The 22,038-nt window shown below is 45.7% G+C and overlaps 1 protein-coding gene across 2 annotated transcripts in view; it reads left to right on the top strand.

Moving 5' to 3' along the window:
• The first annotated feature begins 20,504 nt into the window (after positions 1–20,504).
• Positions 20,505–22,038, top strand: part of TMEM184A (transmembrane protein 184A) — a 172,567-nt gene continuing 171,033 nt past the window's right edge. Inside the window, exon 1 of one of the 2 annotated variants that reach the window (XM_078664955.1) lies at positions 20,505–21,033. The gene's annotated coding sequence lies outside the window, so the exon portion shown is untranslated. The remainder of the gene's footprint in view (positions 21,034–22,038) is intronic. The other variant, XM_078664956.1, reaches the window with a different exon arrangement.

Genomic DNA, 22,038 nt, shown 5'->3' with positions numbered 1-22,038 from the left:
CGGCCACATGGAAGAGGTCTAATATTATACCGGTCTTTAAAAAAGGTAACAGGCAAGACCCCTCCTGTTACAGACTGATTTCCCTGATCGATTCCTCAGTGAAGATATTGGGCCGGGTGATCCTATCCAAACTGAATGACTGGTTAGACGAAAAGGGGGTTTTATCTAACGTTCAGTATGGTTTTAGACCAAAAAGAAGTACGATAGATCAAGGACTGAATTTACACCTATTGATAGACAAGTATACTAGGGCTAAGGAGGGTTCCATGTACCTGGGGTTCATGGACCTCTCGTCTGCCTTTGATTTGGTAAACCACAGTAAATTGTGGCAAATCCTAATCAAGATGGGTCTAGATAGAGCAGTTGTTAATCTTCTAGCGGATCTGCATACTGACCTCATAGCATCAGTTAGAGTCACCTCAGAGGGACGATGCACGAGTCACTTTAAGTCAGAAAGGGGGGTGAGGCAGGGGTGCATTTTGGCACCCCTCCTTTTTACCATCTACATAAATGGACTAGAACCAGCCCTATTGGAGGCAACACTTGACGTCCCTCGTGTGGGAGGACTGGGAATCCCAGTCCTTCTGTACGCGGATGACGCCGTGTTGCTTTCACGGACTGGTGTGGGACTTCAACGCCTCCTGGACTCCTTTGAAGATTTTATGGGACTATTAGACTTAAAAATAAATGTAAGGAAGTCCCAAGTTATGATAATGGGAAAGGCAAGCAAACACAAGATTTCAAAAAAATTCACCTGTGGTGAGCAAGAACTATGTAGGGTAGCCACCTTTCCGTATCTAGGGATAACATTTGACGAAAGAGGAACCTGGGGCCCCCAATTAAAAAACAGAAACATATCTCTCGCTAGATCAGCCTCTGCTCTACATGGTTTTGCGAGAAAATTGGGAGCTAGGCCAATAGCAGCTTTGATAAAAATTTGCAAAGCTAAATGTCTTGCTGTGGCCACCTATGGGAGCGCAATCTGGGGATATTGTTCCCCTGACAACATCCAGATTACGGAGAACAATTTTTTAAGAGCTGTTCTCTCAGTTCCCCAGTCCACTCCGACATATACAGTCCATAATGAATTAGGAGTGGGATATATTACGGATCAGATTAAAGTGGCACCCGTCCTGATTTGGCTAAAAACCTGGCTGAATCAAGAAATTACTCTAAACCACAGTATTCTAACAGATTGCCTGCAGCTAGACAGAGTTAACAAAATTCCCTGGTTAACCTATATAAAAGACAGTTTCGCAAAGTTAGGGCGTCCAGAGCTCTTTTCTTCCCCGGCCTCTATAACAACTAGGGATATTTGGCCGTTTAAGGATATGATGGGTGACCAGCTAAGACTGGAGAGGGAACAAATGGAACTTGTGAAACCTATGGTGAGGGCAAGCATTATTTTGAGTATACAGGCCGGCCCAGAGTTGTATCTAACAACGGTAAATAAACCCTATCACCGTTTCCTTTTAACGCGTTTTCACCTTAATTTAATCCATTTGACCCTTGGTCACTTTCCAACCTGGAGTACCCCAGATAATGCAGCGCCGTGTAGTTGTGATAACTTCTCGACCCAAATCACATTACACTTCTTAATGTTTTGTGAACATTACACGGCCGCAAGAGCAAAATATTTGATCCCCATTTTAAAGGAGGCAGGGTTTATTCAGGTTAAACCAGCACTTATGTTCCTACAGCTATTGCAGACCCCAAGGACTATGTTCCATGTTGCTAATTTTTTAGTGGGCGCTGTAAGGATAAAGAAGAGGATCCTGATAAATAACTCTACTGTCATAGCATTGCAATGAATGATCAATGGTACCAATCATTTTATAGAAAAACTCCACTTAATGACTCGTCTGATGCTTTTTTGTAATCATGATGAGATTGTGATGACTGATTTAAATAACCTCTTTTATGATATTTTATCTTAACTTTTTAACCATTTTTAACATAGAAAATATTTTTGTACTTATTGTGTAAATATATTGGACTGTCAATGATATATGATTTTATCTTGTATATAATAACCATGTTAGTAAGCACACTTTTCTTTTTGTATGTGATGTTTTTTGTGGTGAACTATGTATCGTGCAATTGTCTTTACATGATATTAATTTATCGAAATAAAGTATTTTGACTGACTGGCATACATGAATAACTACATTTATAAACATTTGCAACATTTACTAGGAAAAATGTTTTAATCTAATTCATCCTTCCTTCCTTCCACAGCGTAGTCAGATGGACACTTTTAACTAACACTGGTACATTGGCAGAATCACAAGAATGTACAGTTTAAGATGTCCTTCACTTCTTGTCATGAGGAAGTCTGCCACAGTCTGCGCATGCTCCCTTCTCATTAAATTGCAAGCCATAGCCTTGATGGATTCACAGGCAGCCATGTTTTGTGTAGGCCCCAAAAATAAAACAAACACAAAGATAATATTAATTTCATGTAAATCAGACCATTATGTTACCCTCCCTCATACTAATACCCCTTATAAATGTTTACCTAGCCAAGCTATTAGTGAAAAGCAGCTTTTCTATTATTTATGACAACATGCAAAATAAATGTGTAACATAGCATTTTCATGCATTTAGTGTAAAATTTAAAAGCACACACAATTAATATAGTGCACACAGCAACATGCATTAGTGTTTTAGATAGCTTTTCATGCAAAAAGCATTTAGTCCCCTGTGTAGTGTTTGCCGCATTTGTTAATTCACACACATTATAAAAAGAGGTGTTATTTAACTGAAAATATTTATCAAAATATGCAACAAGTCAAAGTCTTTTAAGACAGAAATATTGAATTTTAGATTGCATGGGATGGGCTGGGAAGAGAAAAACACATTCTATTAATCTTCAAAGCTAAAAAGGCCACTTTTTTCTACACTGTAAAAACACATGTTAATGCAGCACAAGCATTTCAGACTGAATAGGTCTCACTTTCATTGTTTTTCATGTGCCATGTTTTTAACTAGCACCAAAATGTGTGTGGCAATTTAAATGTAGTCTGATGCACAAAAAATAAAACAATGCCTGACTGCAGATGAAATCTGCTCCATCAATACGTCGCTAAGAGAAAGCGGAAGTTTATTTTCCGTTTTCTCTTAAACGACGCTGATACCCGACGTGACTTCAGGTGAGTTTCTTTTTTGGGGGGGAGACCCCCCAAACCCCCCTTTTTTTCTTTTTACCTTTACCACATATACCTTTACTACAAACCTTGTAGTAAAGGTATGCGTGGTAAAGGCTTTCGTGTTAACCACGCATGCGTTGTACTGCATGCGTGGTTAACGATTTCGTTGTAAAGGTTTCGTTGTAATGGCCGTTTCCCCACGGCAAAGCAGCAGGTCGCGCAAGCAGTAGAATTGAACTGGGCCATCTGCCTTGAGTACAGCCTGCTGCCTTCTATCAACCGAGCAGCTCAGCAGCAGGTAAGGCAGGCAAACCGTGTGAGAGGCCTCTCGGCGGTGTTAACAGGGATGTGTTAACAATCCTTGGTAGCGGGTCCGCCGCCCTTGTCTTCTGACTTAGTAGTTTTTCCCTGGCCTGGAAGCTTATGTTGAATCCGTTAACTTTAAAAAGAACCTGGTTGCCCTGAAAATGTTCTGCATTGCAAGGAGGATAAAGGGGCTGTGACATTACTGTACCTCGAAAAGAGGTGATAGCAGCGTAAATGGAGAGCACTGAAAGTAATATGAAAGTACTTTACATATTTAACTTACTACGACGTACATTTGAAAAAAAATAACTTTGGCATGGAGCCCTACCCCACTTGCAAAAGACGGGAAAGGTCACTTCTGCTTCGTGATAGGTCAGGCCCAGTCCATCATTTGGTTCCCTAGCCGTTGGTTTTCCTATTGTCGATCATCGAGTCCTTGTGACCATGCCTCGGAGCAAACCTTGCTTCATTTTATTTTCTTTCCTAAATTGCATTTGTTTTTTGCTGCGCATATCTTGTAACCGTTTCTTTGAATCGCTGTTTTGCTCAGTGTAGTGTTGCCCTTTTAGAGATAAATTCAAACGTTATTATGTGTACTGTACAGACTTAGGAGGCTGTTTTGTTGTATTTTGTGCTGCTTATGCATATTTCCGGTATGCAAATAAAATAGTATTTCTGCACTGAACTCTCAGGCCTGCTCTGTCCCTCATAGAACCACAGTCAGCACTTCGAGGCCCTACGCCAGCCACAAGAGATACTAAGAACGTTGACAACGTTAAATACAGATCCTCATAAGGCCCACTGACGACCCCCACACAGGCACAGACAATCAACCAACCCACATCCTTTGTAGGCGGCCCACACATGCTCCTCCTCTACCTCGGTATCACTAACCACGAGTCTGTCTGTGGGACTCTCTGCACAGGGCCTCCTCACATATACACTGGTGTGCACAAGTGACTGGTACCTGTTATAAAGCTTGAAGTTGTACTGATGCTGCTGCCTGAGCGTTATGTGCTGTACACGCCTTTTGAGCAGGGCTTTAAGTGGGATGAAAAAACTGGGGGATCTCTCAGGGGCGGCCTATGTAATTAAGAAGGGCGAGCGTTAAAAACACCTAATAAAAGCTCAACACCTGTGCTTAGCATAGTGTGCCAACCGACTGGTATTTACCTGCTTCCGTCATTGCATCCAGAGTAGTAACATTACATATCCCTGCTTTATAGCACAGGAGAGTTGCTGGCCCCACTCCTTTGCCACAGATGTCGACCTGGGACTCGTAGTCCCCATCAATGCAGAGTCCTTGTGCCATAGTCATTTCCCCATTCTGCACTTCCCTCACCCCGAGGGGATTGTGGGTGAACTTTACTATCCCAATATTGTTCATTAATCAATATCGTTCAGATTAGCATAGACATAAATCACTTCAGTTTGCAGAAAAGAGGCTGGCGTTCACAGAGGTCTAACCCAGGCATACCTGCCAAAAGTACTGTCTTTTTTCAGCAACACAACCAACTACCGTTTTGTGAGTCATTCAGCTTGATTTGCAGTATTTGTATGTCGTTGTGGATTTGGTGATCTCAATGTCAAAATATGCCTTGCATTGTGCATCACACGTATTATTTTATTATTGCTTCATGTGTGCTGCTCAAACGCTGAACCCACCTGCTGTTTTGACAACCTCAATTACACACAGTCGGTGTATTGGAGAGAGGGCGTCAGGTGAATAAGAGTAAGGCAGTTAAGAATTCTGCTTTAAAATGCTGCTTTAGTAAATGTCTGGAACTACAACGCAGGAGCACCCGTCCTGTCGTCTTCTCTCCCGTGATTCGGGACACCCGCTGTCGAGCTAGAACATACTCTACAGCCGCGTGATTTTCTGTCTCATTTACCTAGTAAACTTTACTAAAGAAATCAACCGAAATATCTACTTCCATCTGATTGGCATATCAGACGTGAATAAGACTTTATTGAACTATACAACAGTACGATTGAAGATTTCTTCACCTGGTCTCGAGCGGGGCCGGGTTGGAATTATCACCGGCTAAGCGACCTGTGGCATTTCACCTCTCTACTACAGCCCTGAGGAGTCGTTAAAGTATTGTACCACTTTACGACGAAACACGTGTCGGCTGGCGATCCACAACAATAAAGAGGAATCATACTACTCTTCGTTTTCTTTCTTCTACAGAAAGGGATTACTGAACTTTTACATGCCCGTTGAGGCATCTGATTGTACTGTACTCATTGGTGTGCTTCATTTACGGTGTGAACTGTACAGGCAAATGGCCAAAGGCATCCTGCAGGTTATAAAGTTTCTTTACAAAACTCAGTAGCTTCTTCATACAGCCACACAATTCGCTATCCCCAAAGTCCCTAACAGTATGACCTTTAATCCTTTAGCAGGCTTCTCCCCTATGACCAGGGAAAGCAGAAATAGGGCAAGACCAGACGGTAATAATGCTTTTATTACTGCAGTTTTTTCTTGGTATCTCAAGAAACAGAACAGGGCTATGAGATACTAATCTGAAATAACAGCACACCAAGCACCAACACAACTTATTTCTTATGCTGTGAGTAGAAAATAATAATGCAGCTGATTTTTACCTATTTTTTAAAGAACGGAGCAACAGGAAATTATTAAATGCCCACCAGTAATCTTTGATCTACTTCAAGCAAATCTTAATGAGGTGCCAACATATCCGAATCCCTGCACATGCTTGACATGGGGTAGGACTGGGTTACTTGAAAAGAGGCAGGAGTCTGAGAAATCAGACAGGCAGTGCGGTAAAAAAAGGAAAAATTACTTGGAAGAGCAAATTCAAGGAAAGGGTGCAAAGAAGGAATGGTAACAGCAATAAAAAAGGGAGAGCTAATTGGCAATATGAATGATGATGGGAGGATGGAAATAAAAAGAAATTTCTTTATAAGCATTGGAAAAACACCATGTCTGTGATTTTGTATGGAGCAAAAGAGAGTAAAGACCTATAATCACTGATTTTTACACCTATCGAAAACATTGAAAAAACCCCACCAGATTTCACAAGTAATAGAAACTGAAAACAGGAAAGCCTAGACATAGTATGTGGAATCAGTGTTTTATGCATAACCTTCTACACTTTACCTCTGTACAGACAGCTTTTCCCTTTCATATTTCACTAAGTACCTCCTGACGGAATGTGAATGGAGAAAAGGACTGGCTGTGCAGTTTGTGCCACACAACCTGTAATCACCGTTTGGCTGCAAACTGACATTTGCACTCTAATCAGTATTACACTAGGACTCCAAATGAGTCAGTAAGCTCTTAAGTGCAATCTCTCACCAGGTCTCTTTCTGTCCTCCTTTCTCTCGCTCTCTCTCTATATCAACCTCTCTCCATCTCACTCTCTGTTGTCGTCACCTTTCTTTTTAGCTCTCTTTCTGCTTAACCTTCTGTTACTCTAATCCGGTGCTTAATTTGTTAAAAAAAAAAAATGTGTTGGGTCCTCGTCAGGAGGCTACCGCAGTTTGCATCACATATTCCCACGGTACTTACACACCTACTAACCATCACACTGCTACAAGTGCGACAATTCAATTTGTTTGAGGCCACCAAAGCTTTAAGAACAGATTGGGTGGCAGGTATTCGTTGTTTTCAATGTATATTGAATTATCAATCAACTGTTTTTCTGCACATCTTTAAATTGCACAAACAGCGCCACCATGAGGCAGCTGTCATAAGTGCTGGTGCAGGCAATTAAGTTCCGGTGCCAAACACCGAAAACCACTGGCTCAAATTAAGCACTGCTCTAATCCCAGAACTATCCTGTAAAATGGATCTAGGACATTTCAACATGCAACTTTAACCTTCGCACTCTGTGTGCAAGTGACCGCTCTTCAGTGAAATCTCCTATAGACAAGGGTTCCCTTCCCCTTTGTTCTTCGACTGCTCTCTCTCCAACTCACCATATATTGTACTGCAGCTGCTGTCCCTTTCTATTTGGTCAATCAAAAGTTGTCAGAAGAGCAGAATCCTGGCAATCTGTGTAGGAGTGACCATGACCCAAGTCTGACCTCTTTTTGGGCGTGCCTCTACTCATTTGTTTTTTGTTTTTTTTTATTACTGGGTGCAACCGCAACCCTGCTATTTCAATTTACGGTGGTGCTCAAGTACTAATGCCTTTTAAAATTATTTTTCTGCCTGCACCTATTCTCTGTCTGTGCAATGCCAGCAGTTGAGCCTGTAAAACTCGTCTATTTATGCAGCTGGAAGTCCCTACTGGATGCGCCCCTGCTTTTGAGGAGGCCAAAGTCTGATCTTTACTATGCAAAGGGTAACTTTGTCATGGCTTCCCCAACACTCCCCAGTACTGGCCATTACATTTCATGCCCTTAAAGGCTAACTTGCACCCTTGTGCTGGAGTCACCCTTGGTAGTCCAAACCCATAGAATTATCCTTGGATTTACATATGGTTGAGGTCTTTATAAGTCAGGATGAGCGCACCCACGCCTGCATGACTTATTATTACTATAAAATTCTTAAAATATACAAAGAGTGGGCATTGGCTCCAACGAGACGAGTATCACTCTCTCACTCCATGCTATTGGCTGTTTAGTGTATTATTTTATCATCCAAGGAGTGCTTCATTGGGAATGTAGGTGGTACTATTTTACATTGTTTAAGTACACTCAGTCACAGTCACATTCAGTTCTTTATCTCCCATACAGTGCTTAAATTGAGCCGGTGGTTGCAGGGTGGCCCATCGGCACTCATTTTTGGGACCAGTGCTTATTTTTCCTCAGACTTTGCCCCAAACAAGGCAGACATAATTATTTTACAAACTAATCACTCATAGGCGTTATATACAGAATGGATCCTTTTTTTGCTGCTGCTGTCTTAATAAGACAGCCTTTAATGTAATAAACAGTATTTTGTTCAGGTAAACGCCACTTGGGGAACACCTGTGTTTACATGGGTTCAGACATTAAAGCCAGACCTGTTCGTTTTGACCATGCTTGTTCTCGTTGTATTGACAGGCTTAAACTGATGGAATGGAATGCTTCCCAGGGGAATCCCCATTGGACAAGATTGATATAAGCCTTTGCGGTGCATTTATCCCGTTTTCCTTTAGAAGCAACTGCCATCTGGCTCGGGGCTCAGCTGAAATTATAACATACACTTCGTCTGAACCAGGTTATTTCCTTTTCATTTTACAATGAGTCGAAAACAGCATTTATTGCTCTGTCAGTCCAAGAAAACAATCGATTTGCTTCGGATGGTGATGACAAAGTAATAACTATACACAAAGTGCGTCTCTTTCACAAACAGGAGCGACGGGTGTGCGGCCGCACCTGTCAGGATGTGAGCGAGGCTACTTTAAGTCGTATATTTGAATAAATGCTGCCCGTGACTGCCGACGTGGGAGATACCTTGTTACCAGTCGCGTGGGGGGAAGGGAGGTGGGCTGTTCTGTGTGACTGTTCCCAAACAACCCATTTTCTCTGAAACTTGAAATGCGACCCCTACAGGAGGCTTCTAAAAAGTGCCACATTCGTTTTAATTTGGTTGAAATTAGTGGCCCAAATTAGGCAGCACTGTTGATTAAATTATGCGGAGGCAAAGTATTTAGCATTATGCAACACATTGCGTGGCAAAATTATCGTCCTGTTTTGACACTTTAACACATTGATATAGAAGAAATCAAAACCTAACAGAAAATGCAAAGGTTTAGTAAAAGAGCACATCCAGCACCCGCCATTCAAAATGCTGCTCACCAACAAATAATGCCTTGGTCTTTGAGAGGAGAACAGACATACGGTTTATTGACACACTATCCTGACCTCGGTCTTCCCTGCATTCCATTTCAGGCAGTTGGAGGCCATCCAGCCAGCAATGTCTTTCAGACAGTCATGGCACCTCGCGGCCATACCCACTTGGGACCCTCGCTGTATGGATAACACAATGTGTGTGTCAGCTGTGTAGGATGTGAGTTGCAGACTAAAAGATCTTATCAAGGCCGCCAATGGGCTGACATAAATATTAAAAAGTTTAGGGCTCTTGGGAGGACCCCTGCGGCACCCCGCAAGGGAGGGCAAAAGGTTTTGATTTGTCCAGGCCCAAGTCGACTGTTTGGATTCTGTCGGCCAAAAAGGTTTCAGGAAGCTCCACGCCGTGCCTTCCACCCTCGCCTTCGACAACCGTTCCATCAGCACCCTGTGGTGGACTGTGTCGAAGGCTGCAGACAGATCCAGCAAAATCAGGACAGCCACCCCTCCCTGATTGACCGCAACTCTAAACTCCTCCGTGGCCTTGATCAGGGCCAGCTCCGTGCTATGTCCTGTACGAAACACAAACTGCGTGGGGTCGAGTGCCTTAATCCTCTCAAAGAAAGAGCTAAGTTGCCTATTTATGGCCTTCTCCAGCAACTTAGCCGGCAGCGGGAGTCGGGATATGGGTCTGTAGCTGTTAGGATTGTTTTTATCCAAATTGTTTTTTTTTTATTATGGGAAGTATCGAGGCAGATTTCCACCTCCTAGGATAATCGCCCGAGTCTATGATGGTGTTAAACACGGGGGTAAATTTGGTTGCAATGACCTCGGGACAGTTTTTAAGTACCACAACCAGGCAGGGATCATTAGAGGATCCCGACCAAAGTTTGTCTCTGACCGCCATCTCGGTGGTCGGAGAAAAGTTGTGGGAGTCGGCAGTCTTTCAGTGGTTGGTCAGAGTACGCAATGCATGCATTGTAATCTGCCGATTGGACCGGCTGCGTCTGAAGAGGCCTTTGACACAGTCATGACCGGCATTACTCGCGGGTGGGCGCCCGGGGGTCGCACAGGGAGGGGGTCATGCAAGGGGTAGGAGATTTAGGGCCATATGTAGGTAATTGCCAAATACCGAATTCTTAATACCGAATTTTACCGATTCGGTATTAAGAATTATGTATTTGTGATGTAGGTAAATATTCAGTAAAAAATACTGAATCGTTAATATTCCTTATTACCGATTCGGTAATACCGATTCTGTAATAAGGAATACCTACCCATTCATTCCTATGGGCTTGGAGGCCCATAGGAATGAATGCGAAGACATTCGGTATTACCGATAAGGTATTGCCGAATTGGTAATACCGGGAGGTATTTCAATGGTGCCAGGGTGTCCAAAGGGCATGGATGTGTGCCACTTGGCACTTTTAAAAAAGCAAACATTTGCTTTTTTCAAGGAATTCGGTAATTACCACCAACTTGAAGTTGGTGGTAATTAACAAATTCCTCAGGACCAATGTCACTCTTAAAAGTGCTTCCTACATTGCATTTAAGGAATCGGTATTACCAATTCCTTAAATGCAAGGCCAATGAGGAATCGGTATTAAGGAATCGGTATTTACCGATTCCTTAATACCAAATCCTTCCCTACATCAGGAATGCCTAAATACCAGTCGGTAACAGTGAAACTTACCAAATTTCACCCTTACCGACCGGTATTTGGGCCACCTACATCGGGCCCCAGATTTTAATTATAAAAAAAGAAATAACTTACCTTAGCTGGCCCAATCAGGTCCCGCGTCATCTCTGCTCCTTGCAGGCATCCTCCCTCCTCTCCCCTAAGCCAATCACAACGCTGCAATGGCAGCGCCCAGCCAGGCATCTGTGGGGAGGCCATTTTCTCCATGTGGGCTGCATGCAGCCTACTTGAAGAATATGGCAGAGTGCGCAAGACAGTTTTGATTGGGCCCAGAGGGCCTACCAAACAGTCAGGGCCCCCAACATTGGGCTAGGCACGCCTCCCCTGCCCTGTTGCAGGACCGCCCATCAGCTCGCCCCCAACCAAACACTTCTGCTTTCTCGCTGTGCGAGAAGCAGTAACTTAAAATGGTATGTATACCATTTTATGTTACTGCTTCTTGCATTACGAGAAAGCAGTGGGCCGATGCTCCTCCGCCCACATGGAGGAGCCACCCCTGCTTTGACGGTCTGTCCGCTTCCGAAAGGACTGTGGAAGACAGTCCGAGCAACAACGTAACCAGGCCCTTTGTGACGTTTTTTCCATCTTTTTCTTTCTCCTGCTTTCCCCTTTGTTTTTCCATTTCTTGCTGTCGGAAAATGTCTGATGAGGAAAATTAAGTGCGATCCTCAAACAGTTTGTGCTGTGGTCCCCACCAACAACCACCTGCTCAAATTAAGTACTGCATTTATTCAGAAAAATCCACAGTCTGACCAAGTGTTTTCAAGTAACCACATTATGTTTTAACCAGGGCCTGACAACAGGAGGGCAATATAGAAGAAATCAAAACCTAACAGAAAATGCAAAGGTTTAGTAAAAGAGCACATCCAGCACCCGCCATTCAAAATGTTGCTCACCAACAAATAATGCCTTGGTCTTTGAGAGGAGAACAGACATACGGTTTATTGACACACTATCCACTCTAACTCCCAGGGTAAACAGTATGTCCAAAACACAATGCTCTATTCAGCACAGAACAAACCCACATGTTCACACTTCGTGTAATAAACGGTGTGTTTCTTCGCACGTGATTAGTTCCAGCATGCTGATTGTTGTTAGCTGAAAACCAAACTTAATGAAAGATTTCACCCTCTTGACATGGGGCCAGTGGGGAGCTTTACCACCTGTTTGTTGATAGTTGTACTTGCCTTATACAAGTGGCTGGACTTTGGCATGGTTTTAAAAGCAAGTTTAATTGTGAGCGCCAGGGCTCAATTTTCATATTTTAAAAACTATTTACATATTTAGTCGAATGTGGCAGTCGCAGATCACACACATGACAGGCCACAACAGAGTCCTAGTTGTTCTACAGGCAGGTCGATGCTTTCATGTCCTTTGCTTCAGAGGCTACAAATAAGCAGCAAGGGTCTGGATTGAGTGTGTTGCCCCAGAGAAGGAGGTGGCTTGATGGCTACCACTGTGTTCTAGTGCTTACTTTAGGCCGGTGCTCGGCACCGGCACTTGTCAGCACCGGCCCTTATGACAGTCCACCACATGGTGGCGCTGTCTGTCTAATTTAGAAATGAGCTCAAGTCATTTATTATTTTAATATACATTAAACCTGACTAATACCTGACACCCAAGCCATTCTTATAGTGTTGGGCCCCTGGAAAAATCTGAATCATTACACAGGTAGAAGTGTGATGGTTAGTAGTTGTGTTGGTGCTGTCATTGGCAGCGCTAGCAGTGCAATGGGTGGTGAAAGTGGCAGTGGCCTCTTGGCTAAGGCTCTGGCACTTATTATTTTACAAAGTAAGCACTGATTATTACCATCTCCTCCCATCTTTGGTCAAGGACCCATGCTTAAATCCATATACCTTGGTGCTTTAAATTCAGACCTTGATTTGTAAAAGAATGTCAGTGCCCAAAGCTCTGCTCAGAAGCCCACAGCAAGTGCTATTAAATGTTGGTGTACTGCACACCAAGGCTGAGTCCTACTCATGCTGCTTTAAGCCACTACCAGATACTTCTTGCCCCTTTCTCTCCCTCTTGCATGTTTATGCTTTCTCTCTTTGGGCTTCAATACGATGCCAGTCAGACCGACCCGCCGATCGCCGTCTTCATGAGCCCTTTCCACCCGCCGAGGCCCGGAAGATTCCCCGCTATATTACGATGCTACTTTGGCAGTCACAGCTATGTTGTCCCAAATATGTCCAAAACTCACAAACAACATTGCTATGTACACACATGCCTGACATATGTGGAGAATGCCTTGTATACCATATACCCACTGCTGGAGTGTGGCAGAATGTGTACAGTCCAGTCAATGGGGATATATACTGCAGAAGGACTTACCTGGATTCCAGCACCCACAGGACTGCTGTCATCGGGGTTCAGATGCTGATGTGTAAGGGGCCCTAGAGGAAAGGATCCAAGGCGGAGACTGCAGGAAAGAAGCAAATTGGGGCGAGTATGCATCCCAAAACCCTCATTTCCAATGACTCGAGGTAGCCTGTCGGACCGCTACGGTCGGGTCGTTGCAAAAACCACATTGTAATCCGGACAGCGGTCGGAGATCCCTTTATTATTATTATTATTATTATTAGGAGCTTATAAAGCGCACTTATACCCAAAGGCGGCCTGGCGCTACACACTGACTCCCAAGAGAACACACGGGGGCCTAATCCCTAAATAACCAGGTCTTCAGCCCCTTTCTAAAAGAGAGGAGCTCCAAGGTGTTCCTGAGATGCGCCGGCAGGCTATTCCAGGTTTTTGCTGCACAGTAGGAAAAGCTGTTTCCTCCCCAACTGGCCTTTTTTATTCGGGGCACCGAAACTAGTCTGCCTTCAGATGAGCGCAATGCTCTCCCCGGCCCGTACCATTCGAAACACCTACTCAAAAACTATGGGCCACTGCCCTTCAATGCTTTGAAGACAGTGCACAGAGCTTTAAATTGTGCTTGTCTTATTACTGGCAGCCAGTGCAGCTGCTGGAGTCCCTCACGTACGGAGGCAAACCTTGAGATCCCTGTCAGCAGTCTCGCCGCTGCGTTTTGTACCAACTGTAATCTGTAGATATGTTTTTTTCCAGATTCAGGTACAAACTATTACAGTAGTCCAAGCGCGACAGAATGAGGGCTGAGACTGCTGTCCTGAAACCATCAGCTGGAAGAAAGAATTTAATTTTTCTCAATATCCTAAGGATATAGAAGCAGGTCGAAACCACTCCACTAACCTGATCCCCGAAATCAAGTTTCTGGTCCATGATCACACCCAAGTTTTTTGCCTTACCGGTGGGGCCTGGTAGCTTTCCCATGGCTTCAGGTCACATATCAGGTGTCCAGATGTTAGGGTTGTTCCCAAATATAATGACCTCGGTCTTCCCTGCATTCCATTTCAGGCAGTTGGAGGCCATCCAGCCAGCAATGTCTTTCAGACAGTCATGGCACCTCGCGGCAAAATCCACTTGGGACCCTCGCTGTATGGATAACACAATGTGTGTGTCAGCTGCGTAGGATGTGAGTTGCAGACTAAAAGATCTTATCAAGGCCGTCAATGGGCTGACATAAATATTAAAAAGTTTAGGGCTCTTGGGAGGACCCCTGCGGCACCCCGCAAGGGAGGGCAAAAGGTTTTGATTTGTCCAGGCCCAAGTCGACTGTTTGGATTCTGTCGGCCAAAAAGGTTTCAGGAAGCTCCACGCCGTGCCTTCCACCCTCGCCTTCGACAACCGTTCCATCAGCACCCTGTGGTGGACTGTGTCGAAGGCTGCAGACAGATCCAGCAAAATCAGGACAGCCACCCCTCCCTGATTGACCGCAACTCTAAACTCCTCCGTGGCCTTGATCAGGGCCAGCTCCGTGCTATGTCCTGTACGAAACACAAACTGTGTGGGGTCGAGTGCCTTAATCCTATCAAAGAAAGAGCTAAGTTGCCTATACATGGCCTTCTCCAGCAATTTAGCCGGCAGCGGGAGTCGGGATATGGGTCTGTAGCTGTTAGGATTGTTTTTATCCAAATTGTTTTTTTTTATTATGGGAAGTATCGAGGCAGATTTCCACCTCTTAGGATAATCGCCGAGTCTATGATGGTGTTAAACACGGGGGTAAATTTGGTTGCAATGACCTCGGGACAGTTTTTAAGTACCACAACCAGGCAGGGATCATTAGAGGATCCCGACCAAAGTTTGTCTCTGACCGCCATCTCGGTGGTCGGAGAAAAGTTGTGGGAGTCGGCAGTCTTTCAGTGGTTGGTCAGAGTACGCAATGCATGCATTGTAATCTGCCGATTGGACCGGCTGCGTCTGAAGAGGCCTTTGACACAGTCATGGCCGGCATTACTCGCGGGTGGGCGCCCGGGGGTCGCACAGGGAGGGGGTCATGCAGGGGGTAGGAGATTTAGGGCCATATGTAGGTAATTGCCAAATACCGAATTCTTAATACCGAATTTTACCGATTCGGTATTAAGAATTATGTATTTGTGATGTAGGTAAATATTCAGTAAAATACTGAATCGTTAATATTCCTTATTACCGATTCGGTAATACCGATTCTGTAATAAGGAATACCTACCCATTCATTCCTATGGGCTTGGAGGCCCATAGGAATGAATGTGAAGACATTCGGTATTACCGATTCGGTATTGCCGAATTGGTAATACCGGGAGGTATTTCAAGGGTGCCAGGGTGTCCAAAGGGCATGGATGTGTGCCACTTGGCACTTTTAAAAAAGCAAACATTTGCTTTTTTTCAAGGAATTCGGTAATTACCACCAACTTGAAGTTGGTGGTAATTAACAAATTCCTCAGGACCAATGGCACTCTTAAAAGTGCTTCCTACATTGCATTTAAGGAATCGGTATTACCAATTCCTTAAATGCAAGGCCAATGAGGAATCGGTATTAAGGAATCGGTATTTACCGATTCCTTAATACCAAATCCTTCCCTACATCAGGAATGCCTAAATACCAGTCGGTAACAGTGAAACTTACCAAATTTCACCCTTACCGACCGGTATTTGGGCCACCTACATCGGGCCCCAGATTTTAATTATAAAAAAAGAAATAACTTACCTTAGCTGGCCCAATCAGGTCCCGCGTCATCTCTGCTCCTTGCAGGCAGCCTCCCTCCTCTCCCCTAAGCCAATCACAACGCTGCAATGGCAGCGCCCAGCCAGGCATCTGTGGGGAGGCCATTTTCTCCATGTGGGCTGCATGCAGCCTACTTGAAGAATATGGCAGAGTGCGCAAGACAGTTTTGATTGGGCCCAGAGGGCCTACCAAACAGTCAGGGCCCCCAACATTGGGCTAGCCACGCCTCCCCTGCCCTGTTGCAGGACCGCCCACCAGCTCGCCCCCAACCAAACACTTCTGCTTTCTCGCTGTGCGAGAAGCAGTAACTTAAAATGGTATGTATACCATTTTATGTTACTGCTTCTCGCATTACGAGAAAGCAGTGGGCCGATGCTCCTCCGCCCACATGGAGTAGCCACCCCTGCTTTGACGGTCTGTCCGCTTCCGAAAGGACTGTGGAAGACAGTCCGAGCAACAACGTAACCAGGCCCTTTGTGACGTTTTTTCCATCTTTTTCTTTCTCCTGCTTTCCCCTTTGTTTTTCCATTTCTTGCTGTCTCGAAAATGTCTGATGAGGAAAATTAAGTGCGATCCTCAAACAGTTTGTGCTGTGGTCCCCACCAACAACCACCTGCTCAAATTAAGTACTGCATTTATCCTGACAATACCCAGTCTGACCAAGTGTTTTCAAGTAACCACATTATGTTTTAACCAGGGCCTGACAACAGGAGGGCAATCAGGGTTCATTGGAGCAGGAACCAGTCTTTTGGGGCCTTGCCTTCCAGCTACAACGCGCATTTAAGTAAAAGATAGCAGACCTCACCTGTTCCTTTGTGATACAGAATCCGTAGAAGGCAACAAATAGCATGTTTTGTCTTTACTCCATTGTACACCTTGCCTTAAATGCAAGTTGCTCCTTGGATCAGAAAACAAATAGGGGCCCGCAAAGGTTTTTCACAAGTTTCTGGTAGACCTGGTTGCAGCTGAAATATCTAACAAGCATTTGCAATGCAATAGGTCTCGCATTAGCAAGAGTTTAAGCTATTGCCATTGTAAATCACAATGCCTTTTATTTATGTTTTTAAAACCAAAACATAAATAAAAGGCATTGTCATTTACAATGCCGATAGCTCAAACTTGCATTAATGCAAGACCTATTGCATTGCAGATGCTTGTTATTTCGTGTGATAGAGTCACTCAAAGAGCCGCAGTCAAAGCACTAAAAAGTCGTCACTTTTAAATGCACTTAAAATGCTGAAATGTCACACATAAGCAAACTAAAAACATGGATATATGATGGGGTGACAGCACAGGTGCGACGCTGTTGGGTGCCCCAAATGCCAAGCACCAAAAGGTGGTCTCCCTGCTATCTGTGAAGCTGCAGGTTTGGTGTGCAACACTCGGTCAAAAAGACATCTCCACCTCCCTGAGCAGGTTGGGTGTTTGCTTGTAAGTAGAGATGAGCAGCGATCCTGGGGCTAAAACAAAGCCCCTTAGTTAGTTATGCATGATGATGCTGAGTGTAGAAATCATGGCCCCCTCAACCATTTTAAGCATGGGCGGTTGCAGGGATTAAGGTGATGGCTCCTTTTGTAATGCGAAATAAATGCGGCGCCTTCAAGTAGGCGCGAAGATGGCGTTTTTTTAATGCATTCAGACATTGGCAGTTTCTGAAAAGTTTCGTAAGCAGGCGTTTTAGCGCCTAATTTAACCTTCTGTATATCTTCCCTGTTCCACTGACGGCCATTATCACACTGTCCCACAATGGTCATGTCCCTGCAGCTATGGGTGGGGGGGTGGTTCGGGGACGGGGATTGAAGGAGGGGTTTGGTCTTGTACATACTTAACTAGGATTTGCACGCTTAAAACTGGGCAGATATTCAGAAATTAGACCTGCAACAATAGCCCTCAGCTGTTTGGTGTGCTACTGTAACACGACAGATATACTTACGGAAATGCATTGGCAAAGGAAATCGGTCTCGTGAGCAGCTATTGGCTTTGCCAATCAGATGGGGTAGGTGGAATGAAGAAGGGAGAGGAGTGGTTGGAGGGCGGCTGTTAGACAACCGGATAGGTAAAAATAGTACATGGCGCCAAAAAAATGAACGAGAACAGAAACGCATGCACGAACATTCAGTTTGCTACATATGTAAGCGTTTATATTTATTTTGTGGAAGCTGGGAGGTAACCATAGAAGGGGGTAGCTCTGGGTTTCGGGGGAGTTACACAGTGGCGGGAGCAGTAAAAACAAGGAAGAGGGAAAGAAAGGATGGAGGCTGACGGGCCAAAAGAAGGAAAGGAAAGAACGAAGAAAGGGAGCAGGGTGAACAGGGCACGCTGAAGGGCGAGGGAGGCGAGGGAGGGAGGAGAAATGCGAGAAACGTGTGAAGCAGGGGGCGGGGGTAGCGGATACCTTTGAAGTGAAGCTAAGCTTCACTTCAAAGGCTTGTTGGCACAGCGCACGCTGGGGGATGACTGTGGGAGGGAGGCTGGTGTCTGTGCACGCGCTTTTTATGGCAATGCACATGCGCATTGAGCAAGCTTTTCACGGGCACTGCATGGATCGCCCGATCTCGGTAGGCTCTGTTTAAGCCCCTTTATATCTCGCTCCGCTCAATGCGCATGCGCATTGATAGGTCGCGAGACCTAAAAAGGATGATAGACTTTATTTCTCACCACCACTGGTGAACCATCACATTGAGTGCTGAAATTGGGTTTACAGGAATGGCCAAACGCAGGATACCTCAAGAAGGAAGGAGCCCAACTTGGTCCGTGGCTTAGCAAATTGAATCGTGCCTCAGGAACTGGAAGGCATATAAGGCCCTTGTAAATACTAACATTTGGCTTAGCAGCTTCTATTTCTTTTCCAGATGTCTCCTCTATGGTTGCGCCCTAAGGCGCCTTTAAAATATTTTTGCTTCTCGCCCTAGATAATTGCTCTGGTTAGCAAGTCATACTTTTCTCAGTCACCCCCCCCCATTTCCCCCCTTCCCCTTCGACTCACTTCCACGGGGGTCTGTTGGCTGACAGATTGGAGGCGTGATTCCTGATTTGGAATCTCAAATATTTTCTTTTCCAGCTCCGAGGGGTCCTGTCGAACGCTATTGCCTTGAAACATATATAAATGTGCACTCTAAATAATCATAGTTGATGTGTCCAGCCCTGGATTTTTATTCACCACAGTTGTGCATTCTGGTACTTGTAGTATTGGTTTTGTTCAATTGGACTACTGCAGTTGCCAACAATCGTTTGTAAACAGGAAGTTCAGAACTGCTGGAGTTGGTTCTTCCTGACATGGAGTTGTAGGTCTAGTTATCTTACTGGGTATTTGTGTAGTGTGCAGACAGAGAGGTCTGAGTTTGTGACACCCCCGAGGAGCGTCCACGCTGGGAATTTTCCCCAGTGGGTGATTTAAATGGACACCTCTCACTGAAATGAGAAGTCGCTAGTGAATATTCAAATGTAATGTTGAGAGGTTTCAGTTTTGGTTAGTAAACAAAACAGGACCTGTTTTGCAGCCTGGAATCGGTGTAATGACAGGTGTATGACAATAGATGGATAGACATGTCAGATGTTTGTGACTGTGTGAAAGTTTGTATTTTTTTTATTGTAGTGTGCTGTGCTCCCAGCTGAGGTGTGACTTTCTCCTTAACTCAGGGAAGTACATCACGCTCACAGTAAAAAAAAAAAAACGTTGTGAATTGGTGGTGATTTCCTGCTCTGGCCGTGCGGTGAAGGTGGTGCCGGAGAGAGGGGAAGGTGCAGCTCAGGGCGGAGTGACAAGGTGCAGGGGAGGGAGACGAGCCCTTCAGTGGGAGGGGAATATTGTAGGGTGAGAAAGGTGGACGAGACAGTAGGTGTGGGAGATTAAACCCCCACGGAGAAGAGTGGGCGGCGTCAGGAAAGGTGCAGGAGAGACCTGACATGGGAGTGAGAAGGACCCCGTAGACAGCGGGACTGGGAAGCGAACCCTCCACAGGGAGGAGAGCGTAGGAGTGAAGAAGGTGCAGGACTCAGGAGAGGGAGAAGTGAGGAAGGTGTAGGAGAGGGATTAGTGGGAAAGGTGCAAGGGAGGGAGCGCTTTGAGTTGGGACGGGAATATTCCACGCGAGAAGGACGCAGGACACAGCGGGAGTGGGAGATGAATCCTCCACAGGGGAGGAGAGTGCAAGAGAGAAGAAGGTGCAGGAGGCTTGGGAGAAGTGAGGAAGGTACAGGAGAAGGGAGGAGTGTGAAAGGTGCAGGGGAGGGAGGAGTAAGGGACATGAAGGAGAGGGACAGGTGCAGGGGAGGGAGCGCATGGAGCTGGGACGGGAATATTCCACGGTGAGAAGGACGCAGGAGACAGTAGGAGATTAATCCTCTACAGGGGAGGAGGGCGCAGGAGTTGACGGAGTGAGAAAGGTGCAGGAGAGGGAGACGTGAGGAAGGTGAGGAGAAGTGAGGGAGGGGTGGGAAAGATGCAGGGGAGGGAGGAGTGGGAAAGGTGCAAGGGAGTGTAAACAGAGAGGGAGGGAGCGCTCGGAGCTGGGACGGGAATATTCCACGTGTGAAGGGCGCAGGCGGCAGTGGGAGGTGAATCCTCCACCGGGGCGGGGAGCGCAGGAGTGGACGGTCAGGGGGAGGAGCCAGCGCCTGGGTGGCAGGGCAGGTACCGGCGCAGCCCGTAGTACAGGTGGAGCAGGCAGCTGCAGCAGGAAGGTTTCGAGGACAGTAGTATCCAGGGTGTCAGGTGCGGGGGTGGAGCCGGGCAGAAGAGCCGCAGCTGACCGAGAACCTCTGAACTCAAACCCTGCTCAGCCAGGGCTCTGCAGGGGTGCCAGCCAGGACTGGGGTCCGAACACGTCACCCTGCGCACGAGCCGCGGGCGGAAACGCACGGATTTGCCTGCTAAGCAGAGGATCAAGGTCTGTTTACAGCACCTGCGCGCACGGAGCGCGCCTGGGTGTAGTAGCCGCGCGCTGCCTCCCTGTCTGGGTGAAGCTGTCTGGACTCGTCCTGCGCACGTGTGCCGCCGGCGCATGGATCTCCCCGCGGCTCTGGCTCTGGCTCGTGCCGGGGAGCCGCAGCGCCAGGTCTGAACAGAGGTAAGTCACTGTCTCCCCAACGCACTTCTTTTTAGGACTGCGACTGCCTCTTCGTCCTGTCTGCTTCCGCCTTGCTCCTGTCCGCGCGCCTTAGAGTTCTGACAGGATTCCACTTTCGAATGCGTGTCACCCTGCACAAACTTTGGACTGAGCCATGTCATGGAAAACCATCGAAAAAAAGGTTTAAACGCCAAGTTGGCGACCCAGCTACCTGCGGAAACTGCGAGCAAACGTCTGTTTGATATGGGACAGTTCTGCGGGTTAATGTTTATGGTGTAGAAAAATCCTGTGTAATTTTCAAGTCTCAAATTATAATCCTGGTAAAGTAGTTTATTTATGTATGCACATGCAGCAGCAGGCACGTCATCCGTATGGCGTACATTTTGAATGCCTGCTGGGTTTAGGTCCACCTTTCAGTAGTTTAAAATGGAAAACAAGTGCATAGTTAGGTATTAATGAAAACTGTTAAGTGCTAAAACAGTCAGTTTGTACTGCACGAGGTGTACATAGTTATCAGTTTAATTACCCACAAAGAAAAACAAACATGCCATTTCTACAGAGCACCCTTGTGCGACTTACCTTACACAGACCCTTCACCTGAGAAAGTCAAAATACTTTAAAGGTATCATATCCTTTCGCAGATTGTGAAATGACACTGTTGTGCTGCTTAGTCAGGTTGACACGGTGTCGCACGAATGCCTGTTAAACATCCTCCAGAGCAAAGGAGTACAAGACACAGCATTAAAATGGATTGAATCCTTCCTGAGCAATCGCTCTCAAGCAGTACACATGGGTCAATTCCACTCCAAACCCCGTCACATTGGCTGCGGAGTCCCACAAGGGGCCTCTCTAAGCCCCACTCTCTTTAATGTCTACGTTTCATCTCTGGCTGACATTGGAAGAAAGTGGGGCATCGGCGTATGCTCATACGCCGACGACACACAGCTAATGGTGACCATGGATGAAAGATTGGAAAGATCGGAAACAACTAAAGAAAAACTACAT

The sequence above is a fragment of the Lissotriton helveticus genome, chromosome 10 (assembly GCF_964261635.1).
Source record: "Lissotriton helveticus chromosome 10, aLisHel1.1, whole genome shotgun sequence".
NCBI lineage: Eukaryota > Metazoa > Chordata > Amphibia > Caudata > Salamandridae > Lissotriton > Lissotriton helveticus.
Note: the sequence above shows the minus strand (reverse complement) of the source record. Positions and strands in the feature narration are given on the sequence as shown.